The sequence below is a fragment of the Nyctereutes procyonoides genome, unplaced genomic scaffold (genome assembly GCF_905146905.1).
Source record: "Nyctereutes procyonoides isolate TBG_1078 unplaced genomic scaffold, NYPRO_anot_genome, whole genome shotgun sequence".
NCBI lineage: Eukaryota > Metazoa > Chordata > Mammalia > Carnivora > Canidae > Nyctereutes > Nyctereutes procyonoides.
The window spans coordinates 50,242,811-50,263,794 of record NW_026575126.1 but is presented as its reverse complement, the minus strand read 5'-3'; positions in this window follow the sequence as shown (position 1 = coordinate 50,263,794).

Below are 20,984 nucleotides of genomic sequence, written 5' to 3'. Positions count from 1 at the left end.
AAATAAAATGATGCACATGTATATGATGGAATACTATACAGCAACAAAAAGGAACAAGCCACAACTGAATGCAGCATGAATGAATCTCACGGATACAATGTTCAGCAAAAGAAGCCAAACACAAAAAGTACAGAATGGGATGTAGTGATTCTCTGAATAAAGCTTAAAAGCATACAAAACTAATCGATACTGTTAGAAGTCATCCATTTGGGAAGGACAGACTATAAGGATGCACACGGGAGATTACCGCAGCGCCCGAAATATTCTGTATCTTAGTCTAGGTGGCAATTATACAGGGGTCTATACATATGCAAAATATCAAGCTACACACATAAAATTTGTGCTCTTTATGTTAATTATACCTTAACTAAAAATAAAACATGGAGGGGGCACTTTCAAAAGATACAGATTCAACTGACAATACTAAGTACTGGCAAACATGAAGAGCAATTAAGAATGCTCATACATTGCTGATAGGAATGCAAAATGACACAGCCAGTCTGTAAAACAGTATGGCAGTTTCTTAAAAAGCCAAACATACGCTTATAATATGGCCCAATAATTCCACTCCTGAGTACCCTAAAAAAGGAAAACCTATGTTCATATAAAAACCTACACATAAATGCACAAATGTTTATTAGCAGCTCCAATGATAATCACCAAAAACTGGAGACAATCCAAATGTCCCTCAGTGAGTGAAGGGATAAACAAACTGCACAGCACAGAATAGTACTGACCAATAAAAACAAACTACTGATATCGGCAATAATCTGGATGAATTTCAAAGGTGTTATTCTGACTGAAAGAACCAATATCAAAATGTTATATACTGCATGATCCCATTTATATGACTCCTTTGAAAAGACAAGATTATAGTGAGGGAGACAGACCAGGGGTCACCAGGAGTTACAAGTGGAGAGAGAGTGTGACAAAGGAAAAGCTTGAGGAAATTCTTCAGGGTAATGTATGTGTTCGATATCCTGACCATGGTGAGAAAGGTGACATGAAGCCATGAATATGTTCAAATTCATAGCCCTCTACACCACCCCCTCAAAAAGAGTCAACTGCACTACCTGATAACTTAAAATATAAAATAAATAAGATATTGATTCAGAATCCTATTCCATAATTAATAGACAACTATATTAGAAATAAGACAAGTTCTGGCAATCTAACAAACAGAAGGTATTACATACTTAAAAGTTGCTAAGAGAATAAATCTTAAATGTCACCACAAAAAAAGAAATAGTAATTTATGTGATGTGATAGAGGTGTTAACTAACACTATAGTGGTAACCGTTTTTGCAGTATATGAGTGTAGCAAATCAGTGCATCATATACCTTAAATTGGCACAGTGTTAGATGTTAATTACATCTCAGAAAAGCCAGAAATAGAAATATGTGCGTGTAGACCAGCAACATGTGTGCAGTGTTTCTGCCCAGGGAAGCCTACTTTTACTGGGGGATGGTCACTAAGGCACAACAACCAGACACCACTATTGAAATCCCAGGATCCTAAAAGGGAAGTAGGTATTCACTGCCCTTGGTGGGCAAAAGAGCCTTGTCAGCATTTGGAACAATCCAAAAGCTGAGTTCCCTGGTGTCAGTCAAGGGCCAAGCCCAAAAGCATGCCCTTCTAAAGATGGCAACTTCTGTCCTGCTATTAACTCCTACTTGCTCTGCAGCCCTGCAAAGACAAGTGTTGAAATGTAATGAGCCTTAATCCAAAAGAAAAAGTAAAATAAAATCAACACTGTATCAGTCAAATAAAACAATGGTTTGACCAAGATACAGCCATGGGCATTGTGCTGCAATTCTGCTTTCAGGGCTGCAACCACAGGGAAAAGAAGTCCTATAAACACTTCTATTTCAGCCCCATGAGGCACAGTATGACTACCGGTTACAGGAGACCCTTCCCCTTTTCTCATATTAAAGCAGCATTGCCCTCAACAAACCAACCTGAATGTATTTCCCGCTAACCTTTGTCTCACTATGTGAGACAAAGAAAAAAAAAAATCTCTCAGCAAATGTTAAAAACAGAAGTATAGGGCAGCCCCAGGGGCTAAGCGGTTTAGCGCCACCTTCAGCCCAGGGTGATATCCTGGAGACCCGGAATTAAGTCCCACGTTGTGCTCCCTGCATGGAGCCTGCCTCTCTCTTGCCTGTATCTCTGCCTCTCTCTCTTTCTCTGTCTCTCATGAATAAATAAATAAAATCTTTTTTAAAAAGAAACTTTAAAATAAAATTTAAAAAAACAGAAGTATAGGGATCCCTGGGTGGCGCAGCGGTTTGGCGCCTGCCTTTGGTCCAGGGCGCGATCCTGGAGACCCGGGATCGAATCCCACATCGGGCTCCCAGTGCATGGAGCCTGCTTCTCCCTCTGCCTGTGTCTCTGCCTCTCTCTCTCTCTCTCTCTCTCTCTGACTATCATTAAAAAAAAAAAACAAAACAAAACAGAAGTATAGAGGGCAGAGAACACCTCCCAAATATCCCCAAGGATAATCTAAAGACAGAATGATTCTCACCTCCCTGAAATGACCCTCCCTGGCCCACTACCATCCCCGCCACCACAGCTGCAAAGTGATTAAAAGGAAAAATTCTCTGATGTTTTCTGGTTCGGTGTTTTAAAGTTTCAGGAATGAAAAAGCTTTTGTTCCCTAATGATAATTCTCAGTTGCAGCAGGTCCTGGGCTCTGTGTAGCTAAAGCATTGCCTTTATGTCCACTACATATTTGTCCCACCTCAAAGACAGATGCTCAGCAAGAACAGGAAGCCTGCAAAAGCCATTTAAAAAATCTGATATTAATTGATCTGCTCTATCAGTTCTTCTGATTATTATTTAAGCCATATTAGTGTGTTAACCAGGCAGGCTCACTAGATGGACGGACGGAAGGAGGGAGGGAGAGAGGGAGGAAGGAAAGAAAGAAGGAACAAAGGAACAAAGGATAGTCCAGTAGATGGATGGAGATAAGCAGATGTAGACAATTAGATATAGACAAATAGAGATAAACAAAGACATTCATTCAATATTTGCTGAGTATCTACTAGGTGCTGAGGATATAACAGTAACCAAAACAGGCAAACATCCCCTACCTTCTTGGAATTTACATTCCAGAAGGAGGAGAGACAGATCACACATAAATGCAACATATAGAATGACATTTGGTGTTAAGTGCTATGGAGAGGAAAAATAAAAGGGAAAGACTTGAGACTGGCTGGGAGGGGTTTCAATTTTAAATAGCAGGGCCAGGCCAGGACTCACTTGGAAAGTGATTTTTGAACAGAGACCTAAAGAAGATTAGGGTATTCAGATTCAATTGTACTTTTTAAGTAGATAGACCTAACTACCTATGGAAAAATAGGCTTCTATCAAAAGTACCCAGACAATCACAGAAATTGGTTTAACACCAACAGAAATATATAGGAGATCATGAAATATAACTGCATAGTTGTCTGAAAGATTTGGATTGAAGAAGTATAATATGGCTAAGGCACAGTTAGAAAAAAACAATGATCTATCACAAAGAAGGGCTCCCCCTATCCAGGCCCAGGGTAACCAGATCTAAGTACTCCTTACGTCATAATAATGTCATCACACACAAATGACTTCACAGATTAATTCTACCAAACATTTAAAGAGTTTATATTTAAAGAGTTAATATCTATTCTTCTCAACCTATTCCAAAAAATAGAAAGGGAAGGAAAACCTCCAAATTCATTCTCTGAGGGCAGCATTATACTGATTACACTTAAAAAAAAAAAAAAGAACTATAGGTCAATATCTCTAATTAACACAGATGCAAAAATCTTCAACAAAATATTACCAAACTGAACTCAATAATACATTTTAAAAAATCATTTACCACAATTAGGTTGGATTCATTCCTAGGATGCAAGGGTGGGTCCATATTTGCAAAAAAAAAAAAAAATCAATGTGATACATCACATCAATAAGTACAAAAACCATATGATCACTTCAATATATGCAGAAAAATCATGTGACAAAGGACAACATCTATTCATAATAAAAACTCTCAACAAAATAGGTTTAGAGGGAACACACCTCAATATAATAAAGGCCATATATGAAAACCCCACAGCAAACATCATACTCCATAGCTTTCTCCCTACTGGTATAGCCACTATGGAAAACAGTAAAGAGTTTCATCAAAAAGTTAAAAATGGAATTACTATATGATCCAGTAATTCCTTTTTTTTTAAAGATTTATTTATTTATTTATTCAGATAGAGAGAGAGAGAGAGAGAGAGGCACAGACACAGGCAGAGGGAGAAGCAGGCTCCATGCAGGGAGCCCGACGTGGGACTCGATCCTGGGTCTCCAGGATCACACCCCGGGCTGCAGGCAGCGCTAAACTGCTGCGCCACAGGGGCTGCCCTGATCCAGTAATTCCACTACCGGGTATTTACCCAAAGAAAATAAAAACACTAATTTAAAAAGATATGTCCACCCCTGTGTTTACTGTAGCATTATTTAAAACAGCTAAATATGGAACCAACCCAAGTGTTCATTAACAGATGAATGAAGAACATACATACAATGGAGCATTGCTCAGCCCTAAAAAACAATGAGATCTTGCTATTTGCAATAACATGGATGGATCTAGAGGGTATAATGCTAAGCGAAATAAGTCAGAGAAAGACAAATACCATATGATTTCACTCTTAGGTGGAATTTAAGAAAAAGGAAGAAGAAGAAGAAGGAAGAAGAAAGAAGAAGGTAGAAGAAGAAGAAAGAAGAAAGGAGAAAGGAGAAAGAAGAAAGAAGAAAGAAGAAAGAAGAAAGAAGAAAGAAGAAGAGAGACCAAAAAAAAGAGACTCTTAAATACAGAGAACACACTGACCATTACTGGGGGGAGGGGGGTGAGGGAAATGGATGAACCAGGTGCTTTGGATTCAGAGCCCATTTATTGTGATGAGCACTGCGTAACCTACAGAATTGCTAAATCATATGGTACATCCAAAACTAATATAACACTGTATGTTAAATAAAAGGGAATTTTTAAAATTAATTCAGTAACTTTTTAAAATGCTGTCACACAAAAGCTGGGGTTATGTCTAATGTGAGCACAGAGATAGGAAGAAGTGTGGCACCAACCCCCGCTGATACAGATACCCTACGGATGTACAGGTGTGTCAAAAGATGGAAAAGAACTGGACAGTTGAAGTTCTATATAAATATGGAAATGCAAGTAACAGGCATGTGAGGATCCCCAGGAATGTTGCAGGTCTGCTGCTTTTTTGGACTAGAAAATGGCAATGGTTAGTCTTGGTGATACTTATGAGCCAAATCAGAATTATACTGATCCTTCCCATCCCTATATGCACTTGCCTTTATAATGCAACATTGCTTCTCTTCCTGGGAAGGCAGGGAGTCTATTCCTCTGCCCTCTTTCATCTGAGCTGGCTACGTGATTTGCTTTGACCAATAAAATCTCAGAGAAGTGATGTCATAGGGTGCCTGCCTAAGCTTCAATAGGCCTTCTCCCTCTTGAAAGGCTCCCCCTTCTCCGATTGACTTACTTCACTCAGCATAACGCCCTCCAGTTCCATCCACATTGAAGCAAATGGTGGGTATTTGTCGTTTCTAATGGCTGAGGTTCTCATTCATTTGGGGAATATAAATAATAGTGAAAGGGAATATAAGGGAAGGGAGAAGATATGTGTGGGAAATATCAGAAAGGGAGACAGAACATAAAGACTCCTAACTCTGGGAAACGAACTAGGGGTGGTGGAAGGGGAGGAGGGCAGGGGGTGGGGGTGAATGGGTGAAGGGCACTGAGGGGGACACTTGACGGGATGAGCACTGGGTGTTATTCTGTATTTTGGTAAATTGAACACCAATAAAAAATTAATTTATTAAAAAAAAAAGAAAAGAAAGGCTCCCCCTGCAGGGTGAGTGCAACTTTCATTTTCCTACGGGCATCCACACTGCCAGGCCCTCCGTGCACTCTCCCTTCCATAGCTCTGAAATGTGGGACAGTGAAAATCCTGAGGAGGAGCACAGCCCTGTCCTCTGGGCTTGTCATGATTGGTGTCTCATCTTTCCTGTGCAGGTGGGGTTGATTAATGGCACGGTTAAAGAGAACCAGATGCTGCTTTCCATTCCCCTTCCTGCAGAGATGCTTAATTACTGGGCTTCACCTGTTGAGTCTCCTTAAGCGATGTGAGTGTGTATTTTTAAGTGGGAAAATAATTCATTAGCAAGCGCCAACATCTTAGAGGAGGGAGAGCCCCCGATTAATCCAAGTGCTGCTTTTATCTGAATACCATAAAGCCAAAAAAAAAAAAAAAGAAGAAGAGAAGAGAAAAGAAAGAAAAGAAAAGAAAAGAAAAGAAAAGAAAAGAAAAGAAAAACCATCAGCAGAGGGTGGGGACTTGGGACCCCCCCCCCTTGAGTCATGAGGTCAGACCACCCCCTTCTCAATCTCCACCCATGCTTGAGCATCCCACCTCTGCTTCTCCCTTTAGCTTAGTAGCTTTGGAATGACAGCACTGGCCAGACATTCAGGAGCTACCTACAAAGGGCCAAAGCTGATTTATCATTTTTTGCTTTAGCTTTGGCATTTTGTTAAATAAATGCAAAGTCTGCAAAAAGCCTAGCCTAGAGTTATTAATACATATTTTGGCCTAGAATAATATGTCTAAAGGTATTAGAATTCAGGTTCTAAGACAGTGGTTCTCAACCCTCATAGCAGAGGAAATTTAGAATAGGTGCCCAGACTCTGGATTCAGATTTAATTGGTCTGGGGAGTGGACCCTGGCACTGGGATTTTTCAAGATCTCCTGTGACTACTCTAACGTGCAGCTGGAATTGCAAACCATTCTGGTTTGCATTGCACTTAGATAGATTACAAAGTACTTTTTAAAGGATGGGTCCTAGGCATTATCACTGAATCACCTATGCCAAGCATGGTGCCTGGCAGAGTCAGTCACTGATACATGTTATGGGAATAAAAATAATATTCATTGATCGTTTTTTTCAGTTATTTTGTGTGATACATATATCCATCCATATGTCTGAAAATGCTGTGTGTGTGTGTGTGTGTGAGAGAGAGAGAGAGAGAGAGAGAGAGAGAGAGAGCATGCATGCATTCTTATTTCCTTATTTTTTGCTTGCCTGCTTGTCCCTCTCATTTCTATCCTTATCCCAAAACCTGTCCTGGCGGCAAACCCTCTATCAATAGCTCAGTCAGTGACTTTCCATATATTCCCCATCCTCATTTAATTCGAGGCAGACATATGGACATATATGAGCATGGGTTGTCACTGTGTGTTTTGTAGAAATGGGATCATATCATACATATCAATTCATTCCAGAAAGCTCCCCAAGTCACCTGATAGAGCCCTACTGCACTCTCCTCCATTGGCACAAACTAGTCCATGAGAATATGCACCATAATTTACTCAGCCATCACCCTATGAAAGGTATTTGCTTCCCATTTCTCCCCCATCAGAAACCATGCAGCAACAAACAAAAGGTTGTCTGATGCTGGCAACCAACCCATAAAGTACAAATGTCCACGTGGATCTCTCCTCCCATCCCCACACACAAAGCCAAATGTCCACTGTGCCTGCTTTGACACCCTAAACTTCATCTCTGGCCAAGGAAGATTATAATGAATTATATGAGACCATGCGTACAAAAAACACTTTATAGTCTACAGAATGCTTTGTGTCAAAGTTGGGCATTCACATGGCATGGCCAGGTTCTCTGTGGCCAGCCCCATTCACAACCCAGCTCTGGCAGAAAGCTGTTCAATAGCATCATTAACAGCCCATTGATCCAATTACATTTCTTTCTGTTCCACTTCAGAATTACAATCTTTCGTTCCCCACCCAAGAGCCCAGATAGATTCCTGATGATCAGTGGAAGAGGTAGCTGCCATCAGGACTCGCTTGAAGGACCCAACTGCTCATCTAATTGTGGCAAGGGAGGAATTAATCTGGTTGACACCTCAGGCCTCTCTCCTCCATGGAAACTTGCTATGTACTCCAGCCCCTTAGTCTTTCAGGTTAGATATAGGGATGCAGTCAAGCTTAGTCAGTCCAGGGGTATTGTTGGGCTGCCCTCATCTGGCATGTAGTAGGCACTCAATAAATGTTTAATTGGAAAATGCCCGAGGGATCATATACTGGGGCTCAAAGCAGAGCAGGTTGGCAGAATAAAGGAGATTTGTCCAAACCATCTCTTTGCAGGTGGGCCAGTGGGAGCTGGAATCCCAGTGCCAGGGTCCACTCCCCAGACCAATTAAATCTGAATCCAGAGTCTGGGCACCTATTCTAAATTTCCTCTGCTATGAGGGTTGAGAACCACTGTCTTAGAACCTGAATTCTAGATGGGTCCTAGGCATTATCACTGAATCACCTATGCCAAGCATGGTGCCTGGCAGAGTCAGTCACTGATACATGTTATGGGAATAAAAATAATATTCATTGATCTGTGTCCAGAGGTTATGCATAAAATGAAAATACACTCCAGAATAAGACAAAGTCAAGACCTTGAGTGACAGCTGAGGGCAAAGTAGAGGGAACTAAACACACATTCTCAGGGACGCCTGGGTGGTTCAGGTGTTGAGCGTCTGCCTTCAGCTCAGGGCATGATCCTGGGATCCGGGATCAGGTTCTGCATCGGGCTCCCTGTCACAGATGCCAGGCACTATGCTAAATACTGTTGATAGGGTAGGATAGCCATGGTTCCAGCCCTCAACTGCTCATGGTCTTGTGAAGGAGACCAAAACATAAACGCACCATCTTAACACTGACATAACAAGGCAGGACAGAGCTAACGCCTATGACAGAAGTAGGCCCAGGGAGATTCGAGAGTACAAGAGGAGGCCAAACCGGGGAAGTATGGAGGATATTCTGGAGGGGGAGATGGAGGAATTCATAAAGCTGACAGAGAGGGGAAGACGGATTGGCAGGTGAGCAATTTACACCATTTAAGGCTGTGGCCTCCTCTGCCACTGCATTCACCACAACTTTTGACTCCTACATCTGGACCCCTCTTCAATGAGAGCCTATGCCCGTAAGCATATCTCTGGGTGCCACAGAGCCTGTGCTTTCCAACCCCCATGGCTTTGTCCACGCTGTTCCCTCTGCCTGGATAGCACCAGCCCATCCTCCCTCTTCAATCTATACAACCATCATCTCTACCTCCCAGCAAGGCACAGCCCAGAGGTTACGTCCCCTGTGAAGCTGTTCCAAATTCCTCTATCGGGAATTAATCTCTGCCTCTCTCCCTGAATTCCAATAACACTTTGCTTGTTCCTCTCTTTATAGTACATAGGCACTCTTGACATTGTATTATAATTATTTGTGTATTTGTCTTCTCTACTAAACTCTGAACTCCACTGGGGCAGAAAACCTTGTCTTAACCACCTTGGCATTCCCCACAGTGCTTTATCCAAGGCAAGAGCTTAATGCATGTTGAATGATGATGATGTTTACCAGATTCCAGGTAAATGGGAGGAAGTTAACAGCACAGCTAGAATCAGGGGACAGGTGTTACGGGCAAGCTCAACTTTCTAACTAAAATTGGCTGCTGACTGAAGTAGTGCATTTCCCATGATTGGATGCAAAGATTCTTTAAAAATAGCTCGATCAGGTGATCTCCAAGCTTATCTAACCTTTACCAATTTACTCTGATGGAGAATGGTTGATGAACAAAAAGGAGAAAATCCCACAAACAGGTGAGTTAGGAATAGGTTGTTGTCAATGTTATAGCACCTGGGCTGGGTGATACATGCAAGGGCATTTATTAGATTATTAAATATTTAGGCAATGAAAGAGAATAATTCCTAGGTAAGTTCTGACAGTATGTCAAGAACAGGGTTCTAATCAACCTAATTCTGAACATGTGAGATCCATTTAAAGTGTTTGATGTAGACCATAGCTATCCCCAGATCTGTTTGTTGGGTCAATCAGGTCAAGTGGTGAGGACTTTCTAGAGCACCAATCTCACAATATCATCTGCTACTTAAATCTTCTATGACTCCCTAGTGCCCCAGGACATGCTCCTCAGTACTCAACATGATGTTTAAGGTCCTAAATGATGTAGCTCATGCCAGCCTCCCCTTGAAGCCTTCCCCTGACACACTCAGACCAGGGGTCCCAATCTCAATGGTATACAGGGACACAGCAGAGGGTCCTAGACCCAGAGAAAATAGCAAGTGTATGCCCCAATTTGAAAACAGAGCAATTCTACAGGCCCAGCACCTTTTTCCAGCAGGAATACAGACTCAGCACTGCAAGTGCTTCCAAGTTTTCATATGAATCAGGAAATTCAGATTTTTTTATAGGATCTGCCATTTTTTTGTACTGGCTCAAAAATTTTAAACACTATGCAGGCCAGACAAACCCCTTCTGTGGTCTATGGATCCCTACCCTATGCTTACTTAGAATCTATTTTTGTAATCAACTTAGTGTTCTTATACAGTACTGTGCTCACTCCCATAATTCCCTCTCTGATTCTCCTCTGCCTACGTCACCCCTCCCATCTCCTTTTCCCGGATTCATTCCTGCTCAGCCTTTAAGATTCACTTCTGCAGCAGTTACTCCTGCAGAATTATCCATTCCTTTATACTGCCTATATTTTCACAATTTCTTACAATGAACATGAGTAGCAGACACGGTCACTGCTTTGCCACCCTGAAGATCCTTCTGACACTGATATGCATACCAGTCCCCATGTGCCATCACTCTCAACTGCCTTGGGCTACTGAAACTCACTTTCTCTTTGTGCTTGGAGAGCCACAAGTTCCTGGGAATGTATGTCCCACAAAAGCAGCCCTTATCCAATGAATGGCAGGTGCAGAGGTAGAAATACTCCACCTCCCTTGTCCCTTGATAATAATAAATCTAAAATGTACTGTCTGCAGATCTCCTCTGTAGATTGAACCAAAGTTCTCCTCTGCAGGATTTTGCTTGTTATCACACACTTGCTTCTGTTTTTCCTGGAAACACTTCCTCACAGATCAGCTTAAAATGAGTTCCAGGATCCACTTCTCATTCCAGGATCCACTTCTGGAATCTGCAATAAACAGCTTCTGACATGCCACCAATGACCTCCACCTCTTTGTGTTCAAGACATTGTGTAATTTCTTCCCTTGAGTATGACTTGCTTCTAAGTCTAAAAGTGAAAAGTGTGGCTTCCATGATTCAGTTAGAAACAATTATGACTTCTATCTTGCTAGCACACTTTATTATCTTCCCACCTTGCATGCTTTCATAATGCAAGCTGCTGTGTGGGAGAAACCCATGTGACAAGGAACTGGGGGTGGCCTTTGGCCAACAGCCAGCAAAGAATTCAATGCTGCCAACAAACACTGAGCTGGGAAATGGATACTTCCCCAGTTGAGTCTTTGGATGAGACCAGAAACAGACCTTGGGCCAACACCTGATTGCAGCCTTCTGCAAAAGTATGAAGCAGAGGACCCAACTAAGCCACAGCCAGACTCCTGACCCACAAAAACCATGAGATAATAAGGGTAAATTGTTTTAAGCTTCTGAGTTTTGGGGTGATTTGTTATAAAGGGATAACTAATACAGGATCTCAATTTAAGAAAGCATGTAATACTTTTATAATTAGAAAATATTTTATCCCAGTTGTCTTCTCTAGAAAGCCATTTCTGAACCTCCAGAGCTCTGGGTCCCCTCTGTCATGGTCCTCATCATGCTGAATTTAATCATTGATGTCCCTTGCCTCTATTCATTTGTCCCCCCACCATCACCTTGAAGACAGACCTTTGGGAGAGGAGAAGCCTGATATATTTCTTTATCTTACCACCTAAGCAAAGTATCTGGCATATAGTAGATGCTTAATGAATGTTTATTAAAGTGATTAATTTTATTGTTAATTATTTCCAGCATGGTTTTGGCCAAATGTCTCCCCATACTCTGTCATTCTCCAGATGCCAAAGGAAGGGTACAGCAGGCCGTTGGTATCCGGCAAGATCTCCACTCTATGCTTCCCCTGCATTACTACCTAAGCAGCTTCTCCTTTTCAATCACCAGGGTGCATATCAATTTCACATTGACACTTCCTCCCATCTGTTCGATTCATCTGTTGGACGGTCACTCGCTGCCACTTCAGAGCAACAGGGAGTTCACTCTTCCTTTCATACCCCTCTGGGAAGCCCAGGGAAATTATCTCTGATTGATGTGATTTCTTCTTTTGGTCCCAATGACAAAATTATAGAAAAATCCAGTCATATTTTGCACCACACTTGGAAGAAATCTGTTCAGCTTTTGTCTGCCAACCATGACAAAAACTTGATTAACCAGGACTCAGCACACAGTGGTTTTGTTTGGGGGGATTTTTTTCTGGTTAGCTAAGGGATAAAACTGAAAATGCCATTTATTTCCTCCCTTATTCCTTGGAAAAAGAATCAATAGGTTAGCCCACATTGCTGCCCACTGTAAATAAATTCCCCAAAAGAAATTGAGTCTGAGAGAGATGAGCATCTCGCAGGCCAGAGGACTAAAGATGCTGTTAGAAATTAGCTTTGAATCAGCAGAGATCCTTGTGGAGTGTGGGGTTTTTATTTTTAAAAAGTACTTGCTAACACTCATATTTCTTGTCTTTGCCTCTTCTAAGAGCAAAGGATGGAGTGTTTGTCCTGTTATTGTTATTGTCCTGTTATATGTTCCTGATTCTTGAAATCCAGCTCATATAAGTTATACTGTATTTTAGTTAATATGGTGAAGACTCATTTATAGATCCCTAAATCCAAACTGATTAATGTCTCATATTCTGCACTCAGTAGGGACTCACAGTCTCCTAAGCATCTCGGATCCTCCCTCCAAGACATATGAAGTTCCTTTTCCATTCCTTCCCATGGTCTAGGGCATGGTGAACAGAGGTGACTTTTTTGTCACTAACCTAATAGATCCTCTCAGCTCTGGGAGAGGAAGAAGAAGTCAGATGGTAACTTGATACCTTAACCAAAATTCAACTTACTTTAAGGGAAATGGGGTGTTAAGAGAGGAAACAGATGACTGAGTGCTGACTCTGGGCCAGGCACCAGGGTAGAGAATGAGGTTTTACTCCTGACCGAAGCTTGCGAGATCTTACTTGATCTGGCCCCCTGATGACTTCTCTGCCCATGCTCCCGTAACACTTAACATGCTACATCCACGCTGGCCCTCTCTATATTCTTCCTACCTCAAGTTGTTTGTGCTTGCTGTTTCCTCTCTGGCAATGCTCTTGTCCGGATATTTTCATGTCTCACTCCTTGTTATCCCTCACTGCTCAATTCAGTGTCCTCTCAGAAAGGTCCTCTCTAGTCAGGTTGCCCACCTTCCATGCCCATTCTCCACCAGGTTCCTTTACCATATTTTCTTCAGAGTCCACTGCCACTTTTAATTAATTTAATTCTTGTCTGCCTCCCTGTGAGAATATAAACTTCATGAAAGCAAGGAAGTTTCCTGCCTGACTCTTGTGAGACCAACATGCCAACACACACCTGCCATGACATTTGTGGAGTGAGTGAATAAATAACTTCCTCTTGAATCCTCCCCCATCCCCCAAGATAAGTATTTTCATTATCCCCACCTACAGATGAGGAAGCTGAGGCTTGGAGCAGGTCAGAAAACTCCATACATTTATACAGCCAGGAGGTAACAGCCTGACTTTTGACCACAGAACTACCTAATGCCAAGAGTCTGAAATTTTCCATCACTATTAGGTACTGTGTGGGAAGACAGATTATGCTTTAATCAATTGTTTTCCAACTTCTGTTCATGAAAAATGTCTGCACAGCTGTGACAAGGAAAGAAAAAGTCTTTTATCAGCCCACAATCATGAGTATGTCATACCTGGGACCTGTCTTCCAAATCAAACATTGCTAATTTGTCAAATAACTGGATAGAATGGAAATATCAAGAAACTAAAAAAAAAAAAAAAAAAAAAGAAAGAAAGAAACTATTGTGTCTGTACTTCTCTGATGCATGCCTTTTCTCTAGGATCCTCTCAATAAGCAAATGAAGTCAAAGCAGAGTAGGTGATACAGGCAGGTGATGTTTGCAGCAGGTGGACTTGCCGAACTCCGTTTTTTTTATGCGGCTGTCTGCACTCACCCCAAACCTTTTCACTAATGTGACCACCCACCCAGCATGGAAGTGGGTGGTACAAAATCATAGGAACCAGATCCTGCAGCCCCATTAGTAGTTATTATTTTTCTGGGACCTTCTCCTTTTATGAATATCATTTGGGGTAATATTCACCCAAGGGTCTCATTCTTTGCTTTGCTTCTTGTCTTCAGCTCAAAGCTCAAGAGCCTCACAAGAAAGGAATGGATTTTACTTTCTGGATCTTGAAACTTGGGGCTTCCTAAAGATAGGGTCTGTGTGCCATGCCCCCATCTTCCAGTCATTTCTGAGCAGGACTGATTTTAGAGAACTGCTCCCACCTGGCTTTGGAGCCCCAAACAACACACTCAGCTCTGGATATTCCCTACTCAAGTTCCACTGATAAGAAAATAATCAGTTGGGATCCCTGGGTGGCACAGCGGTTTAGTGCCTGCCTTTGGTCCAGGGCGCGATCCTGGAGACCCGGGATCGAATCCCACGTCGGGCTCCCGGTGCATGGAGCTTGCTTCTCCCTCTGTCTGTGTCTCTGCCTCTCTCTCTCTCTCTCTCTGTGACTATCATAAATTAAAAAAAATAAAAATAAATAAAAAAATTTAAAAAATTAAAAAAAAAAAGAAAATAATCAGTTACCTCAACCATATTGACTATCCTGAAACTTCCTAACCCGAGTAAGGAACTTTCTCCTGAGGAGAAAATGGGGAGCTGCTTACAGCTGTAGGACCAAACTGAGACATTCTAGTCCAAAGGCAGAACTTGCACTATCTTCTCATTCCCATTTTTTCTTACTTTAAGTCTTTTTTGTTAAGAGACTCATAATGTTCTCTCTCTACATGACACATTCCATCTTTAAACATTAACTAATTAATTGACTGAAATGGTATCTTGGGAGCATTTATCATCTATCCATCCCTTTAGCCAAAGAGCCAGGCGACTGTCTATAAAAGCCGTTGAACACTCAGTGGAGGCTTTGTCTTTCCACTTCCCTTCCCAGGAACATTTGTGTGTGTGTGTCTGTGTGTATGTGTGTGTGTCTGTGTCTGAATGTGTAATGGAAAAAAATAAAAAGAAAGAATTTTGCTTCTACCAACCGCTGTAAAAATCTACCTCTGGGAAACATGGAATTTCAATTGTGAAATAATCAGTCTTGGAAGTTGTCCTGTCCTCCAGGAAAAGAAAAAATAAGTAGTTTAACAGTGATTGCCCTTCAAAACAATTACTAATTATAATGTCTATAAAGAAAAATACCCTCGATACCATTACTCCTAATAAAGCCAGGCGAATCTATAGAAAGGAATTAGCCGGCATGTCTAGAATCTGACGGGAGAGCTCTTGGGGGTCCGTTAGAAAGGGGGGTTGTGCTCCAATAGGCTTATAAACCTGAATCCAAAGCTTTAGGAAGCTTACCCCCTGGGGCAAGCCCCTGTCAGCAAATTGGGAAGATTAGCACATGCCTAGAGGAAATCAGGCCAGGATAATTGAGAAAGGAGAACCCAAGTTTCTTATGGACCATCCTTGCAGCCCCTCCATTCACTTCTCCCCTGCCCCCCTCACCCTCCTCCTCAGGCAGCGGCCAAAGACTCTGGGATTCCATTTAGGAGGCATGCTCCAGGGCTCGGCATCACCTTCTCCCTTTGGCCCCCTGAAAGGCTCAAAAATGACTGGGATGGGTTATATCATGGCCCTAAGGCCTTGGAATGGCCTGCCAGATCCCACCTGTCCAGAACAAAATGTGGTGTGGGAGAAGGATATGGAAGGAGAGAAAGAGAAAGAGATAAAAGAGGCCCACAAAAAAGAATGGGGAACAGCATGGAAGATAGGCAAAAGGAAACAGCTGGTCTGCTTTCAAGTTTTCTACCTCTCACCTGTTGTGGAAACCAGGTCAATTCACGCGAACTCTGATTCTCGGACCTCATGTCCTTATCTGTAAAAGGAGGGTTCGGAGCAAGGTGTGGGGAACCAGTTTTCAGGTAGTGATCAGTTGCACACAACAGAAACCCCTCCAGCTCCTTGAAGCAGAAAGCAGGAATTTATTACCAGGGGTAAGGCGACTTAGAAAACCAATGGAAGCACTTGAAGAGTTGGACCTTTTAAGAACAAACACCTGCTCCCCAAATATCCCTACATTACGATGACAGGGGGAATCTACAAGCGCTGCTACTAGAGCAAAAGCCTGCAGAACACCCTGCCTCTGGAGTGACCCCACCAGCAAGATGGGCTACATCTTGGATGGAGAGGGGCTACCCCCCTCTGCTCTAACACAGTCCACATTCAAGATTCATGGAAGTGCATTACGTTGCAGAACCTGAGTCATAGCCAGGACCCTAAACACAGGAGTCCAGGAAATGTGCTTTTTGGCTCCCCAGCCTCTGCAGTAGAGGTGGCATTGAGGTTGAAGGAGACTGTCTACAAGGATTATCAAGAGAATCTAATGAGATGGTACTTATAAAGGGCTTCACAAATGCCTGGCCATTAGTGGCTTGTCAATAAACATTAGTTTCCCTTGACTTTCCCCAAATTTTGCTACAGATTGACCCTGTGAATCTTCCCAAAATAACAGAAAAGAAAAACCACAGAGAAGAGAATGGATCTTCCTAACTCATGTATGAGTGACATGGGCATCTTTAATCTAATGACCTTATCAAACATCACAGTTATCCCCACGTAAGGTTTTCTCCTGCCTCCACAGAAAGCTGGGATAATTTTATTTTATTAAGATTTTATTTATTTATTCATGAGAGACAGAGAGAGAGAGAGAGAGAGAGAGAGAGAGAGAGCAGAGACACAGGCAGAGGGAGAAGCAGGCTCCACATAGGGAGCCCGACGTGGGACTCGATCCCAGGTCCCCAGGATCAGGCCCTGGGTCTGAGCCACCCAGGCTGCCCAACTGGGATCATTTTAAACAAGAACTTAAGGTTTTACACTTTGTAAACAGCATTTCCAAAGGATCTTCCCTCTGGATAATTACATTTACTTGATCAATTTAACCGATATTGGGCACCTACCAGATGCCAGTCACAGAGAATTCCTTCCTTTCAAAGAATCAACAATCTAGGCAGAATAATTGTGTGCAACATACAAAATTATAAATTCTGATAAAAACTAAGTGAAAAGAACAGGAAAAAATAGGGTGAAACCAATACTGTTCAAGGAGTAAAGAAGGACCTTGCTTCGAAGATAATGTCTCAGCTTGTCTGAAGGACAAAAAGGTCAACTAAGTCAAGATGGGAGAGATGCAAGATGGGACCATGCGCCCCACCACCATTTCTGGTAGAGGAAACAGCAGGTGCAAAGGCCGTGTGTTTGAGAAACCAGAAGAATACAAGCATGGTTCGAGTATTCTGAGTGAAGAGACAATGACCGGTGTGCTGAGAATTACTGTGGCTGTATACCCCAGACAATTATCTGGGGTGACATTTCCCTGGAGGTTAGAATCCAGACATGTTAGACAATTAACATTTCACAAATACAACATTGGAAGCAATGTTTGTCTGCCTTACTGTATCTTAGTTATCTCCTTGGTAAAAGAGAAAAAGATTAATCCTTTGCTTGGTGGTTGTGTTAAACAGGCTACCCAGAATAATGCTAGTGGAGAAGCTGCGCACATTTTAAGCACCAGCTCAACACTGTCGTCATCATCCTCAGTGTCTCGCCACACTACTCCAGAAAGGTCCATGAGTTCTGCCCCCTTGGCATCCCTTCCTCACCACATCCCCTCTCTAGCCTACACATGGCAGAGGCACCCATGTGACACCCCTTACCTGGCATCAGTTGACTGAACCGGAGCAAATGCTAACCACCTCCCGGGGCCTATCCGATTCTGACATTTAGAAATTTGCAATGGAGACAGAGGCTGAATTGGTCAGAGTGTTTTAGAAGCTGGAATAGTAAGGTCATGAAGAGGAAGAGCCAGAGCTATGGGCAAGTGGACAATGATCAAGAACAAAATGTGAGAGATCTTGATGTCAGATGCCAATCTGCAGTGAGGAGGATGGAGCAGATGTGCAGAGATAAGCTCCAGAGAGCAAGATGGAGACAATGGTTGGTTAACAACATTCCAAGTCCCATGAGGTAGAGCCATTGCATTGGAATCCTGAGAACCTTCGGTGTCCTGACAATAAAACTTCCTATTCACTGTACTTTCTTTTAATGAGTTTCTGTTCCTTGAAATTAAATATAAATATCAATGCCTGAGGGACGCATTGGGGTGGAGAGCCGAGGCCACCCTTCCTAAAATAAGAGCTGAAATGCAACCCCATCTTGCAAACCACGACCATGCGCCCCACCACCATCTCAAGGCTTTGTTCAGGCTGTTCTTTCTGCACAGAAAACTCTTCCACCTACTTTCTGTGAAACTAACTCTCACCCACCTTCTGGATTGCCCTCTTTGAGTATCACTTCCACAGACTCCCACTCTAAGGTGGACCTTACTGGGGTTTCCATAGTTCTTAGAACTTCTACTTTGCAGCATGCAATTCATTTTCAGCTGCTTGTCCAGCAATGGTCACCACCCCAGCTATGTTCCATCCTATGTGTACTGTTTCCTGCTGTGTCTTCAGGGCTTGACACATAGTGCTGGGCACATAGTAGCTGCTAAATAAACATCTGCTTCAGGAATGATCAATAGTATGAAAAGACCAAATTGACTTTTTAGCTATCACTCTTTACGGAAAAAAAAAAAAGTTTTACCTTAAACTGTGCAAGATGTTGGGAATACAAACGTAAATTGGACAGAACTCCTGTGTTTAGGACTTCACAGACTAGGGGAACAGGTGGATATGTACACTGAAAAACTTATTATAATGTAACATTGGTATGAAAAGAGAAAGATGATCATAGGAGTATTAAAAATAACTTTGGATGATAGAGGAGGAAAGAGATGGAGGAGAGGAGTCCGAGTGTCTCCTATGCCACCACTCTTCTGAATTTCCTCAGAGAATCAATGTAACAGACACCCATAGTTTGGCTGCTCAGCATCTATTCTCTCCTCTTCCAGAAATAGCACCCCATTTTTCCTTTTGGAGAAACACCTGCCACCCTCTTAATTCAAGTGATTTAGATTGGGATCAATCTAACACCCCACCCCCAGAGTCAGAGGCAGGTGTGCGTCCTGGGTCTGGTCTGTTAACATACTCTAACCCCACAGTGAGTGTTCGGGAATGATGGGACAAAGCCCAGTCAAATGAGAGTCAATCTCAGAATTCTTGGGGGAAAAACCGATAAAAAAAGACAAGCTCTTTTTTCACAAGAATTCCTGAGCTGGTAGCAGCCTTGAATCACTGCTGAATCCTGCCTTGGGACTATGGGGGGGAAATCTACCCAAGAATGAGCTCACAGGGAAAGTAGCAGGCCAGAGAGAAGATGCTTTTGATGACTGTTTGCACATCTGGGTCCAGCTAGCTCTATCCTGGATTTTTAAGTTATGGGTCAACAAATACCACTTTTTTTTTCTTAAATCAGGATTTCTCAACCTCAACACCATCAACATTTTTTTTGCCTGAGTGAGGGCTGTTCTGTGCATTGTAGGATAGTTAGCAGCATCCCCAGCTTCTACCCACTAGATGTCAATCAATAGCCATCCTCACCCCTCAACCATGACAAAAAAAAAAAAGATCTTCAGTCATTGCCAAATATACCCTGAGGGGCAAGATTTCTTCCAGTTGAGGACTACTAGTTTAAACTAGCTCAAATCAGGTTTCTACTGCTTGTAACCAAAAAGAGTCAAGACTGCAAATGAACCCTCAAATTTCCAAGAATAATTTTCACTCCTACATTTCGTTACTTTCCAGGATACCTGAAAACATCTTTCTATGGCCTTTGCTCTCCAAAGCCAGTTAGTCTATTTCACATTTTTAAATATTGGCGTGAATGAAAGTTAGTCAATCAGATCAAGAACAACTTAGATCTCAGTTCCAGCGGCGCTTTTGTAAGTGGCAGATTCGAGTACATCAATTACACCCTTTACTCCCTTTTAAAAATTTAAACATCTTCCCTCATTTACTTTCTTTATTTTAGAATTTTCAACAGTCAATTTTCTGTTCTCTACAGACCTTGCCTTCGATGGGAAACTAATCAATAAGAAATTATATTTTTGCCAGGCTATTTTAAAGTAATGTAACCAACATATATTTCTCTCTCATTCGTGGCTTTATTGATTCTGAAATAAAAACAGAAAGCCAGTGGAGACTCCAGCCTGCATCCCTGAGATTCCCACTTCATTATGCTCCACCGCAGTGAGTGAGCTTCATCTAGAGGAGCCCTTTCTCCTGATGTCCTTACTCTATGTGAGGCTTGCATCTGATCATCAGCCTCACACTGTAAACTGAAGCTTAGCTAGAAATGAGTTAGTCTTTCAGAATGAGGGATGGCAGAGTGGTAATTAACAGTAAAATTCAGAAACACAAGTTGCACCCACTAATTCTTTCCAAAATTCTATATATTTTTTGCAAGTTATGACTCTTATTATGATGGTGCTAACCCACCTTCTGGATCCTAAATTGGAATATCCCTTACAAGAAAATGTCACATTGTACTGAATAATAAAATCAAATGAAAGTGAATTTTCAAGACTAATGCAGCTACCATCATTTCAACCGTCTTTTAGAATACCAGCCAAGAGAACTTTTAAGACACAGGTACACACGTAGACATGTGGATCCATTTCATAGATGTATTTGTGTGCCTGAAGACAAAATAAATACCAATGAAGAAGGGAAAGAAAATGGACAGTGAGTGCCTCTGACCAAGTGCACATAGTAGGTGCTTGGTGCCGGGTGATCTGACCCAGTTTCTCAGGGTTGGAAGGGGAGGGACTCTACTGCTGACACCATCAATAATATGAATTGTAAAGTTACACATGGATCCTTTATTAAAAGGAG